At 51.4% G+C, this 17943-nt stretch overlaps 1 pseudogene across 1 annotated transcript; it reads right to left on the bottom strand.

Moving 5' to 3' along the window:
• Window positions 1-16318: 16318 nt before the first annotated feature.
• On the bottom strand, window positions 16319-17277 carry LOC311175168 (olfactory receptor 11L1-like; annotated as a pseudogene). The gene has a single exon. The product of its transcript is annotated as an olfactory receptor 11L1-like (transcript).
• Between the last annotated feature and the right edge of the window lie 666 nt (window positions 17278-17943).

Below are 17943 nucleotides of genomic sequence, written 5' to 3' on the forward strand. Positions count from 1 at the left end.
GGCTGGGGTGTAAAAGAACCACAGGATACACAATTTCAGATATGAGTAAAGTTTCTCTTCCTGAAGGGCTGGTGACCCCCGTGTCACTCACTTCTGCTGGATGTCCATTGTATTTCCACCCCACTCCTCCTCCCTGGGCTCCCTCCTGCCTCTCTCCATGTTCCTTCCCTCCCGCTTCAGGCCTTCCCGCATCCCCCTCACATCCATCCCCAGGGCCTCTCTGTGAAGGGCACATGGTGGGTGACGGGTGACCCTCCAGCTGTCTAGACAGGGACTCAGTGAACTGTTATGACTGATGGTGCCCACCACGGCGGACCCGACAGGTGGGGAATGGTACCTGGACATGAGGATTTGTCTATTCACGTCCATAGAGGTGTGAGCCAGACACAACATCACATCTGCACACCGAGTGTGATAATTACTCTCTGAGACACACTGCAGGATGCTCCAATTAACACAGTCATGTAAACATACACTTTCCATATGGAGGAAGGTCCCTGAGGGCTGGAATCTGGACAGTGTCCAACACGGGGACGCCAGCTCCAGAGCTCAAATAGCCCAGCCCTGAGGCCCTGCTCTGTCCATGAGGCGGCACAGGACAGGGTGGAACATCCTGTGAGTGCTCAGAGGCTCCCCATTAGCCCCGACCATGGAGTGAGAGGCCGGGACACCCTCTGTCTGCGCCACGGCACAATCTCAGGACACAGATGGACATGGCAGCTGGAACTTTCCTCCCCAATTTGCAATTATTAGTTTCTTAGGCAGTTTTCAGACTGGAAATCATCCAGACTTGAATGTTTTTAGAATGCAAGCTTCATTTTATATGTGAGAAAGCAAGGTAATTAAAATACTCATTTTATAAATCATGAAAACTAATAAATTCTGAAGGTGCACAAGTTTCTCAGTGCCCCACTGACTTATCATGCTGGATAAGTCTCAAACAGAGGAAATATTCTCTCCTTGAGTTTAAAGTGTTCAAAAGATTGACTTGTCGTACCTTTATATGTTAGAAGATTTATTGTACATGACAATTAATGCTTCATAATTGGCATTTACACATTCAGCACCCTGAGTTGTTTTGGGCACTGTATAAAAGACAACAGCTAATGGAACTACATTGTGATGAAGAAATTCTGGGGGAAATTTAATATAATACTTATTGTTAAAAATCAGAATGCTATGCCTTTTGCCTACATATTATGGCAGACCTAAGAGTCAAATATAAATTCTGCAAATTTTACAGCAACATCGTTGATTATTTCATGGCTCTGCAGTAAAGAGTATTTGGGTGTGGACTCAGGTCTCTTTACGGACATGAACTTGGGTATTCTTCCCCAACTCCACCACCAGGGGTCATGACTGATACTGCACAGGAAGAGAAAATATCAGAGTTACTGCCATCAATAAATGCATGTTTCATATCACTCGTAAGATGTCGACATCTTTGATCACTCATATCCTGAATTATTTCCTTGTTTTTATTAAATTATTAGGAATTTTTCTACCAAAGTGTTGCAATTGTTTTACATTACTATGTGACCTTAAAGTTCCTGTCTTCCCAGGGTCTGCCCCTCTCTACCCCATGGAAGAGGGAGTGGGTGAGATTGAGGAGGGTGAGGAGAGTGGGCAGGGCTGCCCTGTGTCCACACGTCCCCACTCACGCACGAGCCTGGGGGAGGAACAAACCCGCACCCGGGGGACCCGGGGCCCTGGGACCAGCAGAGATACCCACACGCACTGACCGTCCAGCTCAGCGCCAGAGTGGCCTCCTCCCTGCACATATGTGCATGAGTCTTAGGGGGACAGAGGGGCCAGGAGGGACCCAGGGTGGACGAGCCCATCCTGTAGGAGGGACGTGGGGGTGTGACCCAGTTGGAGACTCTGCGGGAAATGTGGTCTCTGGATCCTCCGATGTGGGGAGTCAGTGTCAGCCAGATGAGGAGTTGAGGGGATGGACCAGGAGGCAGCAGTGAGGCCACAGGGGCAGGTATCTGACAGAGGAGGTGTCAGGACATGCCACACGGGGACGCCGAGCCCAGATCATTCAATTCCAGGACAGTGTCATGTCCTGGGGAGCAGGAAAACAGGGACCCGCACACCCCATCTCCCTGCACACCCATCCCTGTGGGGCCTCCCCAGATTTGGGCTGTGCTGGAGGAGCAGGACCTGGCTCTCCATGATGGGGAGGGGATGGGCATGGCCATGTGTCCTCTGGGGCTGTTCCCTGGATAACCTCTGGGAGGTGTGCTGGGAGGAGATGCTGGGGACTGGCAGCAGGACAGAGCAGCGGGACTGGAGCAGTAGGGAGAGGTGTCAGTCTGGTTTGTTGAGAGATATGAGATTTTAATTTATGCAAGATTTGTAGGGGATATTGGAAATTTTCAATTTTCACCAATTTTCAGGTCTTCTGTAGAAAAAGTTATAATGCACATTCACATGAAGTGGAAATACATGGGCTGAATAATAAAGTTTATGCAGATGATGATTTTTGACTCAATAGGACCTAGAAGGAGTAATTATGTAGAAAATACATTGAATCATTACTCTATTATGATAACAATATGCTCCACATTGGAAGTTTGACATTCTCTTTCCTTCTCCTTTCCCAATACAGATGACACATTCCAGGGGTGACCGATCTCATGGCCATGACAGAATTTGTCCTCCTGGGTTCCCCACCCAGGGGACCATGTGCTTCTTGCACCCACTGCTCTTCTCCCTGGTCTACCTGTGTGCCCTGCTGGGGAACGGGCTCATTGTCCTCATCACCACCCTGGACCAGCACCTCCACACCCCATGCACTTCTTCCTGAGGAGTCTGCCCCTCACGGACCTCTGCCTCATCACAACCACGGTCCCCACGTCCATTGCCAACTCTTTGAGGCACAGCAGCTCCATCTCATTCCTGGCCTGTGTCACCCAGGTCTTCATGATGGTTGTCAGCTGGTGCAGAGATGACCCTGCTCACGGTGATGAGCATTGACCGTTATGCTGCCATCTGCCACCCCCTGCACTATGAGGTCCTCATGAGCAGGGACAGGTGTGTGCAGCTGACAGCTTTGTCCTGGCTGGGTGGGGGGTCTCTATGCTGTGATGTTCACAGCTGGAAACTTATCCTTGTCCTACTGTGGGTCCAACATGGTCCACCAGTTCTTCTGTGATGTCCCCAAGTTACTGGCTATTTCCTGCTCTGGAAATTTAATGAATGAACTTGTCCCCATTCTCATTGGTGTGACATTGGATGTGGGTTGCTTTATTGTCATCATCATTTCCTATGTCCACATCTTTTGTGCTGTCAGGAAGATCCCATCCACAGAAGGGAAGGCCAAGGTCTACTCCACCTGCCTTCCCCACCTGCTGGTTGTGGTGCTGTTTCTCTCCACTGCATGCTTTGCTTATATGAAGCCGACATCAGAGACTCTGTCAATGTCTGTCCTGGTCTTTTCTATGTTCTACACGATGGTGCCCTCCTCCTTTAATCCTCTCATATACAGCCTGAGGAACCAAACCATGAAGTCGGCTGTGGGGAGAATGATGAAGGGGAGACACACCTAAATGTAATAGGGAAGATGATTTCAGGACTCCGTTATGAGACACTTATTTTAAATTTTCACATCATTCTCCCCTTTATATTTGTATAGTTACATGTAATTCCATTGTGTAATTAAAGATATATTCTTATTCTTAAATTATATTTAAGATGACTCCATATGTGCCTATATCTTTAATTGTTTATCTTGCTAACATTTAGATGTTCTTTGATATTCTGTGTGTACTGGTCTTTGAATTTCTAGCCACTCTTTGCTGTTGTTCTCCATTTCTGTGATCCTGGCTGAAGTTTTCTCACTGGGGCAGCATCTCCAAAATCTAAGGCAGCTTCCCCTCTATTGTCACTGACCCTCAGGTTCACATGTGGGATCAGGGGACACAGGTAGGACAGAGGCCCCTTTTGTTGGTGAGTGAGGCCTTCACAGCATAAATAAGGCCCGAAGATCCATAGTGAATCGAGTAGTCATGACCTTCTGTCAATAAGGACCACACATGACGTGGTGGAGACCCTCCCGGAAGCTCTGGTGTGGGTGCCTCAGGCATTTACCATAGACATGCCAAGCACAGTGGACACCAGAAATAAGACAGGGACTTGAAAGCTTTCATTTTCAGGTGCAGTATAATCACTAAAAACTGGCAATATGTAGTGGGTAGGTTTTTTTAAGAAACAGTAAAGGGGGAGTCCCTGGTGGTACAGTGGGTACAGCACAGTGTGGTAGAGCAGTACGCAGTCTCTGTAGCATGGGTTCAGTTCCCAGCCAGCCAGGGAGCTACCCACATGGCACGGCAGACATCTCCTTCCTCACCCGCTGCTCCAGTCAGCAGTGTATTTTGGTCAATCTGGCTCTCACCCCTCTCACCTCTCACCCCAGCTCTCACTCTCCCATTCCTCTGTCCTGTACCCCAGCTCTTGTATAAATAAATATATTTTTTTAAAGAAACAATAAAGGAACTTAGGAAGCTATAATTGTAAAATCAAAATAATAGCTTGTGGACTGCACAATAGTCTAATATTTCCAGGAAAAGTTGAGGAACAGCACTCACAACATCACACCACACTGGACACATGTGATTATCCACATTTATTTAATTACCTAGAACTCCTGGGAATTTGAGGATTGTGTCCTTCTCGGCACCTTACTACAGGAATCTCACCCAGAGGGTTTGCATTTCCGTGTGGAGTTCATCAAGTAAGAAAACTCATCATATTTACATATCATTAATGATATTATCATTTAGTGTAGACGTAAAGAGATAAAGACTTTGAGGTTTAAATTGGGGAAGTGAAAAACCCCTGAGTGCACTTGCTGTCGGGCCTCAGCTCCTCTCTGCTGACTGCATCCACCTTAGGTTTCCCTTCGTGATGTCCAAAGTTTGAAAATTGCATGCCAAAATATTTCAATATAAAATGTAGTCCCAATTGGACATCAGGCCCTTTAACTGTTTCTCAAACAGGTCACCCCGTCAGGGAATCAGGCTGACCTAGCCTTCAGCCCAGGCAAGTCCTGTAGGGCACATGGCAAATTTGGAGGCAGCCAGCATCGGTTAAAAGATGATATCATCTTGGGCCTCCCCGGTGGCACAGCGGTTGAGCACTGGGTTGTGAAGCTGCCCACAGCCTCTGCAGCACCGATTCAAACCCCGGCTGCTCCTTGGCCACTGGAGGAGGGTCCCACATGGCGCGCAGACCTCTCCTGCCACCTGCTGCTCCCCTCAGCAGTGTACTTCGGTCCTTCTGTCTGATCTGTGCCCCGCCCTGGTTCTGGTGAATTCGCTCACCCGCCTGTGCTTCTGAATGTAATCAGTGCTTGTATATATAATTAAATAAATAAACAAATAAATAAATAAAGTCCTACAATTAAAAAAAAAAAGATGACATCTTGATACATAAACATCTGGGTTGACAACTTGCTAACGTTACTTTAAATCATTGGCATTTTTATTTATCTAATGATAAATTTCTTTGTTAAAATTAATTGTTGATATTGTCATAGTTTACTGGTTAATAAAATGTATGGGGTATAATGACAATAAATTTATGAGATATAAGGAGATTTCAATATGTGTACTTAATTAAGAACTTGAATCAGGGTATTATAATCATATGCTAAGACAATTCATAGCCTACATTTTGCCACTTTTGTATAAAATAAATAACAACTTAAATTGGTAAAATATTAAGTGCCTCAAGATTGTATGAATTTAAATATTTAAGCATATTTTAAACAGTTGTACAACATAATATACACTAAGAACACTAAAGACTCCACTGAAAACAAAAAATTAAGACAATGAGCCACATCATTTTAGTTGGAAGCTGACACAATCGACACATGAAAATCAATTGCCTTCTATATGTACAAAATTAACTAGAAGAGAAGTGAAGAAAACAATCCCACTTATAATCACGAGACTAATTACCATGGAGTAAATTAACAAAGGAGGTGAAGATAAAAGAAAAGACATTGTCAAAAGAAAAAAAAGAAGACAAAGAAATGGAAAGAAATTCCCTGCCCTTGGCTTGGAAGAATCAACATTACCAAATGCCCATCTGACCCAAAGCAGTTTACAGATTCATTGCAATCCCAATAAGGACTTCAGTGGCATTCTCCAAGGACATAAAAAAAAAATACTGAAATGTAAAAGACCCCAAACACCCAAAACAACATGGACAAAAAGAGGAAGAATGGAGGCAGCTCACTCCAGACTCCAGTCCATACGATAAAGCTCTAATACTTAAAGCAGCATGGCACGGGACAAAATCAGACAGGCCGGCCAATGGAATATAAAGAGGGTCCAGGAACCCACCCTCATCAGGATGGACAGTCAACCTATGGCAGAGGAGCCAGAGCAGGCACTGGAGCAGGGAAAGTGGGAAGATGGTGCTGGGAGAAGCAGACAGACACACGCAGCAGAGTGAAGCAGGTCCTGCCCCACCCCCTACAGAAGAGTAAACTCAAGCAGATAAATGCCTTTTTCCATGCGTGACATCACCATCATCATGCAGCAAACCTAAGGATATGACACCATGAGCAGAAACCCTAATATTCTACTCCATTTTGTTAAGGTTAAAAGTAAAATTATTCAAACCTAATAACAGTTCTGATGTGAGTGCAATGACGGCTGCTGGGGTGGAAATGAACCGCAGGATACACAATTTCAGAGACGAGTAAAGTTTCTCTTCCTGAAGGGCTGGTGACCCCCATGGTCACTCATTCTGCTGGACGTCCATTGCCTTTCCGCACCAATCCCCCTCCCTTGTCTCCCTCCTGCCTCTCTCAGTGTCCCTTCCCTCCCACCTCAGGCCTTTCAACATCGCTCCCATCCTCACACCCATCCCCAGGGCCTCTCCGTGAAGGGCACACGGGGGGTGACGGGCGACTGTCCACCTGTCTAGACAGTGACTCAGGGCACTGTTACGACTGATGGTGCCCACCACGGTGGACACGACAGGTGGGGAATGGAACCTGGACATGAGGATTTGTCTATTCACGTCCATAGAGGCGTGAGCCAGACACAAAATCACATCTACACACCAAGTGTGACAATTACTCGCAGAGGCACACTGCAGGATGCTCCAATTAACCCAGTCAAGTAAACACACACTTTCCCTCGGGAGGAAGGTCCCTGAGGGCTGGACTCTGGACAGTGTCCAACAAGCGGACACCTGCTCCAGAGCTCAAATAGCCCAACCTGAGGCCCTGCTCTGTCCATGAGGCGGTGCAAGATGGGGTGCAACATCCTGTGAGGGCTCAGAGGCTCTCCGCAAGCCCCGACCATGGAGTGAGAGGCCGGGACGCCCTCTGTCCTGCCATGGGAACAACCTCAGGAGAGAGACTCTACACGACAGTGGGAACTACCCCCCAGACTGCAGGTATTCTGTTCTTAAACAGTTTTCAGAATGGAAATCATTCAGAATTGACTGTTTTTAGATTTCAAGCTTCATTTTAGATTTGAGAATTCACAGTAATTAAAATATTCATTTTATAAATCACGAAAACTAATCAATTCTGAAGGTGCACAAGTTTCTCAGTGCCCCACTGCGTTACCATGCTGGATGAGTCTCACCGAAAGGAAATATTCTCTCCTGGAATTTAAAGTGTTCAAAGGATTGAACAGAACATTGTGGTGCATCGTGTGTGTGATGATTAATTCTTCATAACTGGCATTTGAGCATTCAGCACCCTGAGTTGTTCTGGGCACTGTACAAAATTACAACAATTAACAGAATTACATTGTGATGAAGAATGTCTCTTTACAGACAAGAACTTTTTTTTTTTTTCCAAATCCACCACTCAGGGGTCGATAGTGATATTGCACAGGAAGAGAATATGCCAGAGCTTCTGACATCATTACCAATATCAGTCTAAAGATGTCTATATCTTGGATGATCTCATTACATGATTTATTTTCCCGTTTTTATTAAATTATTAGGAAGATTCCACCAATGTGCCGTAATTATGTTACTATGTGACCTTAAAAACCCTGCCTCCCCAGGGCTTGCCCCTCTCCCACCCCACAGAGGGGGAAGAGAGTGAGATTGGGGAGGGGGAGAGAGGGCAGGGCTGCCCCGTGTCCAGATGTCCCCACTCACACACGGGCCTGGGGGGAGGAACAAACCCGCACCCGGGGGACCCGGGGCCCTGGGACCGGCAGGGACAGCCACACACACAGACTGTCCGGCTCAGCCTTGGAGCGGCCTCCTCCCTGCACAGATGTGCATGAGTCTTAGGGGGACAGAGGGTCCGGGGAGGGATCCGGGTGTGGACGAGCCCATCCTGCAGGAGGGACGTGTGGGTGTGACCCAGGAGGAGACTCTGCAGGAAACATGGTCTCTGATTCGTCAGATGTGGGGTGTCAGGGGCAGGGAGATGAGGAGATGAGGGGACGGGCCAGGCATTAGCAGTGAGGCCACAGGGGCAGGAATCTGACAGAGGAGGCATCAGGACATGCCACATGGGGATGTGGAGCCCAGATCATTCAGTTCCAGGACAGTGTCAGGTCCTGGGGAGCAGGAAAATGGGGACCCGCACACCCCATCTCCCTGCACACCCGTCCCTGTGGGGCCTCACCAGACCAGGGCTGTGCTGGACGAGCAGGAACAGGATCTCCAGGGTGGGGAGGGGCTGGGCATGGTCACGTGTCCTCTGGGGCTGTGCCCAGAACAACCACTGGGAGGTGTGCTTGGTGGAGGGGCTGGGGCCTGGGCAGGAGGGGGAGCAGCAAGACTGGGGCAGTCGGGAGGTACAGTCAGTCAGGTTTGTTGAGAGGTTTGATATTGTAATTCTTAAAGTTCTATAGGGTCAATTGAAATCTTCAAGCCTTCACCTATTTTCAGGACATGTTTGGACTCTGTGATAAAGTCACCTCACATGAGATGGAAATGAAAGTTTGAACACAGAAGCACATGCAGATGAGGGTACTAGATGCCGTGAGATCTAGAAGAAGTAATTACCTGGTAGATAGACTGACACATTATCCTATGCTGACAACTAACTTATGTTCAATATTAGAATATTTGACAATGTTTTCTTCCTCATTATTTTATTAATGCAGACGATGGCCCCAGGGGTGGCCAATCTCACGGCCGTGAAAGAATTTGTCCTCCTGGGTTTCCCCACCCAGGGGACCATGGGCTTCCTGCACCCGCTGCTCTTCTCCCTGGTCTACCTGTGCCCCCTGCTGGGGAACAGGCTCATCGTACTCATCACCACCCTGGACCGGCACCTCCAAACCCCCATGTACTTCTTTCTGAGGAGTCCGTCCCTCATGGACATCTGCCTCATCACAACCACGGTCCCCAAGTCCATTGCCAACTCTCTGAGGCACAGCAGCTCCATCTCCTTCCAGGGCTGTGTCCTCCAGGTCTTCATGGTGGTTATTTCAGGAGTTACAGAGCTTCACCTACTCAGCGTGATGTGCGTTGACCGCTATGCTGCGCCATCTGCCACCCCTGCACTATGACGTCATCATGAGCAGGGACAGGTGTGTGCAGCTGACAGCTGTGTCCTGGATGGGTGGGGTTCTCTATGCTGTGATGAACACAGCTGGAACCTTCTCCTTGTCCTACTGTGGGTCCAATGTGGTCCACCAGTTCTTCTGTGACATACCCCAGTTATTGGCTATTTCCTGCTCTGGAAATTTAATGAATGAACTTGTCCCCATGCTCATTACTTCAGTGTTGTGTATCTGCTGTTTTATTTTTGTCATCATTTCCTATGTCCACATCTTCTCTGCTGTCAGGAAGATCCCATCCACAGAAGGTAAGGCCAAGGCCTACTCCACCTGCCTGCCCACCTGCTGGCTGTGGTGCAGTTTGTCTCTACTGCATTTTTTGCTTATTTGAAGCTGACTTTAGAGACTCCATCCATGTCTGACCTGGTCATTTCTATGTTCTACACGGTGGTGCCCCCCATATTTATTCCTGTCATATACAGTCTGAGGAACCAACCCATGAAGTCAGCTGTGGGGAGACTCTTGAAGGGGAGATTCACCAAATTATAATAGGGAAGATGAGTTCATTACTCTTTACAACACAATTATTTTAAATTTTCACATTATACTACTCTATATTCTTATAATTATAAAATACATATTAATAATATAATAAATAATAAAATAAATATTAAATAAAATAAATGATAAATATATATTAAGATAACTTCATATACCCTTAGTTTTAGTTGTTGCTCTTTTTACCTCTTAGGTGCCGTGTGATATTCCATGTATACTGGGGTAACTGAACTTCCAGCCACTCTCTGCTATTCTCCATTTCTGTAGCTTCCAGACAAGAAAGGAGATGGATGGGTTTCTTCTCAGTTGTCAGCAGTTGTCAGCAGCAGTTTCATCTGTTGTCATCTCAGTTGTCCCTTGGGCAGCATCTCCAGTCTCTAGGTGGCTTCCCCTCTAATGTCACTGACCCTCGCGGTTATGTGTTGGATCAGTGGTCACGGTAGGACAGAGGCCCCTGTACTTAGTGAGTGAGACCTTCACAGCATAAACAAGGCCATAGGGTCCAATTTAGAATCTGAGCAGTCGCAATCCACTGTAGAGAAGGACCCACACACCTGATGTGGCAGAGACCCTTCTGGAAGCTCTGGTGTGGGTGCCGCCGCATTTATCATAAACACAATCAGCGCTAGGTGGATAGCAGAAATAAGAAAGTTAAGTCCCTGTGCAGTATAATTACTAAAAAAATACAAAAAAAAATATTGGGTGGGAAGTTTTGAGAAACAATCTGTTCAAAACAAAATGATAGCAGGTAGCCTGCCGCGTATCTATTATTTCCAGAAATGTGTTAGGGATGCCATCCATGACCTCACACCACACCTCACAGGAGTGTTGTCCCCATTTATTTCATCCCCTAGAGTGGGCGGGAGGGAATGGCAGGACAATGCCCTGGCTGGGCAGGTCATCAAGAGGAATCTCACACAGAGTGTCTGCATTTTTATGAACTGGTTGAATTGAAAATGTCGTTGGATTTATGTGCAAAAAGGTAACACTATGAAGAGATAAATAAACACTATGAAGAGATAGTGTTACATTTTTGCACATAAATCCGACGACATTTTCAATTCAACCTGTTCATAAAAATGCAGACACTCTGTGTGAGATTCCTCTTGATGACCTGCCCAGCCAGGGCATTGTCCTGCCATTCCCACCCGCCCACTCTAGGGGATGAAATAAATAGAACAATTATTGGTGAAATTCATATGGAATCACCAAAAACCCTGAATAGCCAAAGCTCTCCTGAAAAAAAAGAAGGAAATGCAGGCATCACACTCCCAGACTTCAAACTATACTACAAAGCCATAATCATCAAAACTGAATGGTATTGGAACAAGAACAGACATACAGAACAATGGAATCGAATAGAAAATCCAGAAATAAACCCACAGATTTATGGTCGACTAATCTTTGACAAAGGAGCAAAGACTATGCATTGGAGCAAAGAAAGTTTGTTCAATAAATGGTGCTGGGAAAACTGGGTTGCTACATGCAAAAGAATGAATCTTGACCACTACCTCACACAATACACAAAAATCAACTCAAAATGGATTAAAGAACTAGACATAAGACCTGAAACCATAAAATACATAGAAGGAAATATAGGTGAAACACTACGTGATTTGCATATCAAAGACATCTTTACAGACACATCACTCAAAGCAGTGATAGTGAAGGCAAAGATAAACAGCTGGGATTACATCAAATTAAAGAGCTTCTGCACAGCAAAAGAGACAATAACAAAAATAAAGAGAAACCCCACCCACTGGGAGAACATTTTTGCACACAACACTAATGATAAAGGACTGATCACAAAAATCTGCAAAGAGCTGATGAGACTCAACAACAACAAAGAAAATAACCCAGTCAAAAAATGGGCAGAAGAGCTAAAAATAAACTTCTCTGAAGAGGAAATGCAAATGGCCAACAGGCATATGAAAAAATGTTCAACATCACTTGTAATGAGGGAAATGCAAATCAAAACTACCATGAGATGCCATCTTACACCAGTGAGAATGACACATATTAAAAAAAACTAGCAACAACAAATGTTGGTGAGGTTGTGGAGAAAAAGGAACTCTCCTGCACTGTTGGTGGGAATGCAAACTGGTCCAACCACTATGGAGAGCTGTGTGGAGATTTCTGGACGTACTAAACATAGAGCTTCCATATGATCCAGCAATTCCACTCCTAGGTATTTACCCAAAGGACACAAAAACATCAATTCCAAAGAACACCTGCACCCCTATGTTTATAGCAGCACTATTTATAATAGCTAAACTTTGGAAACAGCCCAAATGCCCAAAAATAGATGACTGGATCAAGAAGATGTGGTACATATATACCATGGAATATTACTCAGCATTCAAAAAAGATAAACATATGCATTTTGCAGCAACATGGATGGCGCTGGAAGGGAGGCTGAAAACGGCCTCCTGCTCTGTTAAGTGACTGGCCTTTTTATTTTTAGTGCCAACAAGTGACTCTGTCAATATTAATTCATGATGCTGTTACACTGGCCAGTAAACATTATGGAATATGATGAGACTCCAGTGTGTGCCTTGAACAAGAAACTGGATCAGACCATTCTAAATGCATGTGCTTCACTGCCAACATTTTTACCAACTTTGTGCAACATAATTAGAATATATAAGTTAATAAAACATTAACTGCTCTAAGTTGTATGAATTCAAACATTTAATCACAATTAAAACCGTTGATTTCTGATTTTTTTCTTACTGGGCATTACTAAATGATTTATATCACTGTTTTTTTTTTTAATAGAGGCATGTTTCACTTATTTATTGATTGATTGATTTGTTTGTTTGTTTTGTTTACACAAGCACTGGGTACAGTGAGAAGCGTGGGAGGGAGAGAGAATTCACCAGAGCCAGAGCGGGGTGCAGAGCAGGCAGAAGGACCGAAGTAAACTGCTGAGGGGAGCAGCGGGCGGCATGAGAGGTCTGCATCCATGTGGGACTCTCCTCCGGTGGCCGGGGAGCGGCCGGGGATCGAACTGGCGCTGCAGAGGCCGCGGGCATCTTTGCAACCCAGCTGCTCCACCGGGGAGGCCCATCACTGTTTCTTTTTACCATGGTAACCTGCTGCTAGCACAGTTGTGGGGATTCAAAGTAACAGTTTTATAAATCCTCAATGTGCCAGAAGTCATGCAAGAAATATATTACGAACTTAAATTCACCTGAATGCATCAAAGGCCAAAAGGGAAGGAAGATAATTATTGACGAGAAGGTGGAACGCGGGAAGCAGAACATGCCTCTGGTTTCCTCGTACGCAGGGGCGCTGGTCACTGCGGAGACTGAGACTGGAATCCCCTGGAATGCCAGACCACCCCCCGCCACGGTTCCATGCCCAGCAGTGCTGCCACCCACCACCAGCTCTGCCCACCGGCGTCCTGGGCTGACCCTGCTGCACCCGGTTTAGGAAAGGCCTGCACCCCGCACCCTCTGCTCTACCCCAATCCCGGGTCCAGGCCCCAGAGAGCCCAGCTGTGCATCTGGCAGATGTGGTGCTTGGCGGGCACGGACCAGCTATCCCTGGGCTCTGGGCCCGCCAAGCTCTAGGGCCCTCCAGGGCTCCCCGGGCCCGCACCCCGCCCTCTCAGGGAGCCAACGGCCCAGACTCAGGTGCCGACCCCCCGCCGTCTGGGGGCCGCCCGGTGGGGGGCCCGGGGTCACACTGGAGACGGGGGAGAAGCCTTAGGCCGCTGTGCCCTCCAGGCAGGGTCCCCCTCGGGAGTCGGGTCCACGTAGACACTGCCTCCCCGGGTCAGGGCTGGCGCTGGGTTGGGGGGGCAGCGACCCCTGTCATGCCAGTGGGGGGCGCGGTGGACGCGAGGGATTCCCGGGGCAGGAGGTGACTACGGTCTTGGGGGGACAGAGAGACCGCGGCAGGGGAGCTCGTTGCTGACCGCGAGGCGGGGGCCAAGCCCGGGCAGCAGCCGAGGCCCCCCGGGACCCAACCCCAGGGGCCGCGGCCAGGCGCCCTAGGCTTGCTCCTCTGCCTGGCTCCCTGCGCCAGGTCATGCGGCCTCGCCCATCCCTTGCGTGGGTGGGGGCCGAGGGCTGGGGGGCGCTGCAGCCCACCAGGCCAGGGTCCAGGCTGGGGACCCCGCACCCTGCTGGAGACCCCAGGGGACCCGGGACAGCAGCTCGAGTGGGGGATGGCACAGGTGGCTTTCCAGGTGTGCCCGGAGCCCTCCTGGTGTCTGTGGGCCCCCCTGGGGTCCCAGGGGTCGCCCTCCATCCCGGGGCACAGCCACCCCAGTCGCGCGGAGGGAGCACAGGGGCAGCACACTGCGGGCAGCGGAGCGCGGAACCCCCCCTTCCAAGCTGCCCTTGTGAGGCGGGGGGCTCATCAGGCGAACAGGGCGCCTCCTCAGCGCCCGCGGTGCACCCCAGGTATTCTTGGGCTCCTCGGGGTGCCTGGAGGCACCCATGACGCAGGGGGGCCCTGGGAGCCTGAGACCCATCGTGGGGCCACCCTCAACTGCGATACTATGGCCGTGCCCCGCAGGGGAACCCCAGAGCAGAGCGCCCTGGGGAGGGGGTGATGGGGCGGGCATCGTTGCGGGCTCATTGCTCACCCCGCCAGGGCGTCCGGGTGGGGGGCCGCAGAGGAGGCCCTGGCACGCGCTGCGGACACCAGAGGGGCCCCACGGCTCCCCCGCAGCCTCTGTCTGTCCCCATGGGGACGGTCCCGCCAGGAGCAGGGGGGGCGGTGAGGGGAACCAGCGATTAGAAGAGGGTGTGTCGGGTGAGGACCCGACGTGAGGGGTGAACAGGACGCCCCTGAGACTCGTGTCCTCTGCCAGCTGCTTCAGTTCCCAGGCCCAGGCCCCACTCCCAGGGGCTCTGGGGCTCCTCGCGCCCTCCCGCCCCCCCCCACGCGCGGGCCACGTGCCCAGGGGACTGGACGCAGGCGGGGGGGGGGCGGGGCAGGGTCCCCTCCTTGCAATGGGTGGGGGCCTGCATTGAAAACCAGCAGAAGCGGCGCCCAGGCGGGTGTTAAGTAATGCGCCTGAATCCCCAAGTCCAGCTCCCTGCAGCGAGCCGAGGGTGCGCTGGCAGAGGCTTGGGTGGGCGCCGACCCGCGGGGCAGCTGATGCTTGGCCTGGCCGCCCCCCAGAGGCGCCTCAGCCAGTCTGCCTGCTCCCGCCCAGCGGGTCCAAGCAGACTCCTGTCCTGGCCCCGCACTCAGTCAATCCAGGGACACCAGGCTGGGCCCCAGCTTAGCTCAGGGGCGTGTCCTATTCCCAGGGACCCCGGGGGATTTCTGAGCCCCAGCACCACCCGACGCCCTGGGGGAACCCCGCCTCAGCCCAAGGCTCTCTCCTCGGCCCGCAGGGAGCCCAGCCTGCAGTGCACGTCCCCCACCAGGGGGACGCCGCTGCCATCCCCCCTGGGCGAGGCGGGTCACCCCTCCCGCTGCCCCCCAGGGCCTGGCCAGGCCCCGCCAGGCATCATCGGGGCAGGGGGCCGGAGCCATGTGCGCCCCAGCGCCCTTTCTGCGCCCGGGCCTCCCAGCTGCCCACGGGGTGGGAGACCAGCCTCCAGCTGCGGGGGCAGCAGCCTGGGCGGCTGCCTGCAGAGGGCGACGCTCAGACACGCGGGGGTGGGGGGGAGGTGTCAGGGGACTGGGGGGTGGCGCGGGAGGCAGGGGGGGCGGGGGGGCGCCGCGGGCACAGCCGGCCTCCCCCGTGGGCCAGACACACCACCGAGGCAGCGACGCCTCCAGCCGCCCGGGGCCCACCGCGGGGACGGCACCCCGGGGTGGTGCGTTTGGGGGACTGCAGGGCAGCGGTCCGCAGCGGCGCTCGCGGTCAGGTCCATGGGCGGGCAGGGACAGCAGCCTCAGGGCACCACTCGGACCAAGGTGGCTGGTTCCGCCCCCCCCTCGCCCCGCCCACGTCCCCCCCAGTCCTTCCCGTGGCGCTCTCCTCTGCCCTCCTCTGTCTCTTGCCCTCTCGACCCTGCCCCCTCTCCCCCGCCTGCCCCTCCCTCCCGCCGCGACACTTTTCCTAAAATTTCATTCGACAAACGCCCGGATCTCCGTCTCTGCTGACCAGTCCAGCATTCGGAAGCCCCAGCCCGCCTGCCATGGGGCCGGCCTGGATGCGCCTCCTCCTGCTGCCGCCAGATGCCCCCGCGCGGGCAGGGGCGACGCCGTGGACGCCCCCCGCGGGTGGGCGGGAAGCAGCCACACCTGCGGGCAGCCTGGGCCGCGCCCAGCCCCACGGGATGGCCTCACCTGAGCAAGAAGCCGCCCTTCGCTCTGAGGCCGCAGACGTGGCCCCTCCTCGTCATCGCTGTCCTGAAATCTTTGAAATCTTTGTTCCTCAGACTGTAGATGATGGGATTCAGCAGCGGGGTGACCAAGGTGTAGACGACGGAAATGATCTTTTTGTCTCGGGGGACAGGTGGGCATTGGGGTGCACGTACATGGAGATCATGGTCCTGTAGTAGATGGTGACCACAGCCAGGTGGGAGCCGCACGTGGAGAAGGTCTTGGCACTGCCGGAGGCGGAGGGGATCCTGAGGATGGTGGCCACGATGAAGACGTAGGACACGAGGGTGAGGAGGAAGCACACGCACAGCACCGCGACGGACGGGGCTAAGATGACCATCTTGGTGACGTAGAAGCTGGAGCAGGAGAGCCGCATCAGGGGGGGCAGGTCGCAGAAGGAGTGGTCGATCTGGTTGGGGCCACGGAAGTCCAGCCTGGAGATCATCACGCAGGACAGAGCCCCGGTGCCCACCCGGGCCACCCAGGAGACGGCCACCAGCTTGGCGCAGGTTTCGGGGCGCATCAGGAGGGGTAGTGCAGGGGGCTGAAGATGGCCAGGTAGCGGTCATAGGCCAACGTGGCCAGGAGGAAGCACTTGGAAGAATACAAAGAAGTAGAGCTGGGCCATGCAGGCGGGGAAGGAGATGGCGCGGCCCCAGGCCAGCAGGCCAGCGAGCAACGGCGGCACGACGGTGGAGGTGTACCAGACCTCCAGGAAGGACAGGTGCTTGAGGAACGTGTACATGGGCGTGTGCAGCCACTGGTCATGGCTCACCACGGCGATGATGACAATGTTCCCCGCCACCGTGAGCACGTAGATGAACAGAAAGATGGCAAACAGCAGGGACTGCAACTCGAGAAGGTTCTGGAACCCCAGCAGCTGAAACTCAGTGACAGCAGACACATTTGGGGGCTCCATCGCCTGCGGAGAGGAAGAGACCTTGGAAAGCACTGCGGGCAAGGCGTGGCATTCCTTCCTGCTGTCTGGAACGTGAGAGACTGTCTTCAAGCACTCCCGTCTCCACGACAGCTTTCTGGAAGAACTTGTGCGGCTCCACCTGGCATTTAGACCACTGTAGTTCCAACCCACTAGGCGAAGGGGGTGCAAGAGTTGGGGGAGGACCTCAGCAAGCTGCACTCGCCAGGCTCTCTGAGATATAGAATTTCCAGGTTCAACACCACAGGTAAGAAGGGGCTCACTGAGCCAAACTCAGGAAATACAATTAATAGCTGGGCCTCCCTGGTGGTGCAAGGGTTAAGTCTCAGCACTGCGAAGCTGTCGCCAGCCACTAAGGCATGAGTTCAATTCCCTGCCAGGGAGCGACCCACGGGGCAAGGCAGACCTGTCCTGTCTCCCTGCTGCTCCCCTCAGCAGTGTGTTTCAGTAGATCTGCCTGTTCTGCTCCCCACTCTGCCTCTGGTCTCTGGTAAATCCTCTCACCCACCCCCCCAACCTTTGGTTTGTACCCCAGTTCTTGTATGTATAAATAAATAAACCTTTAAAAAATTAATTGCTATGTTTTCCTGGAAAGGGCCTGAGCCCAGGCCCTTTCCTCCCACAGGTGACCCTCATCTGGAAACAGGT

This window comes from Talpa europaea (assembly GCF_964194135.1).
Source record: "Talpa europaea genome assembly, chromosome: 8".
Classification (NCBI taxonomy): domain Eukaryota; kingdom Metazoa; phylum Chordata; class Mammalia; order Eulipotyphla; family Talpidae; genus Talpa; species Talpa europaea.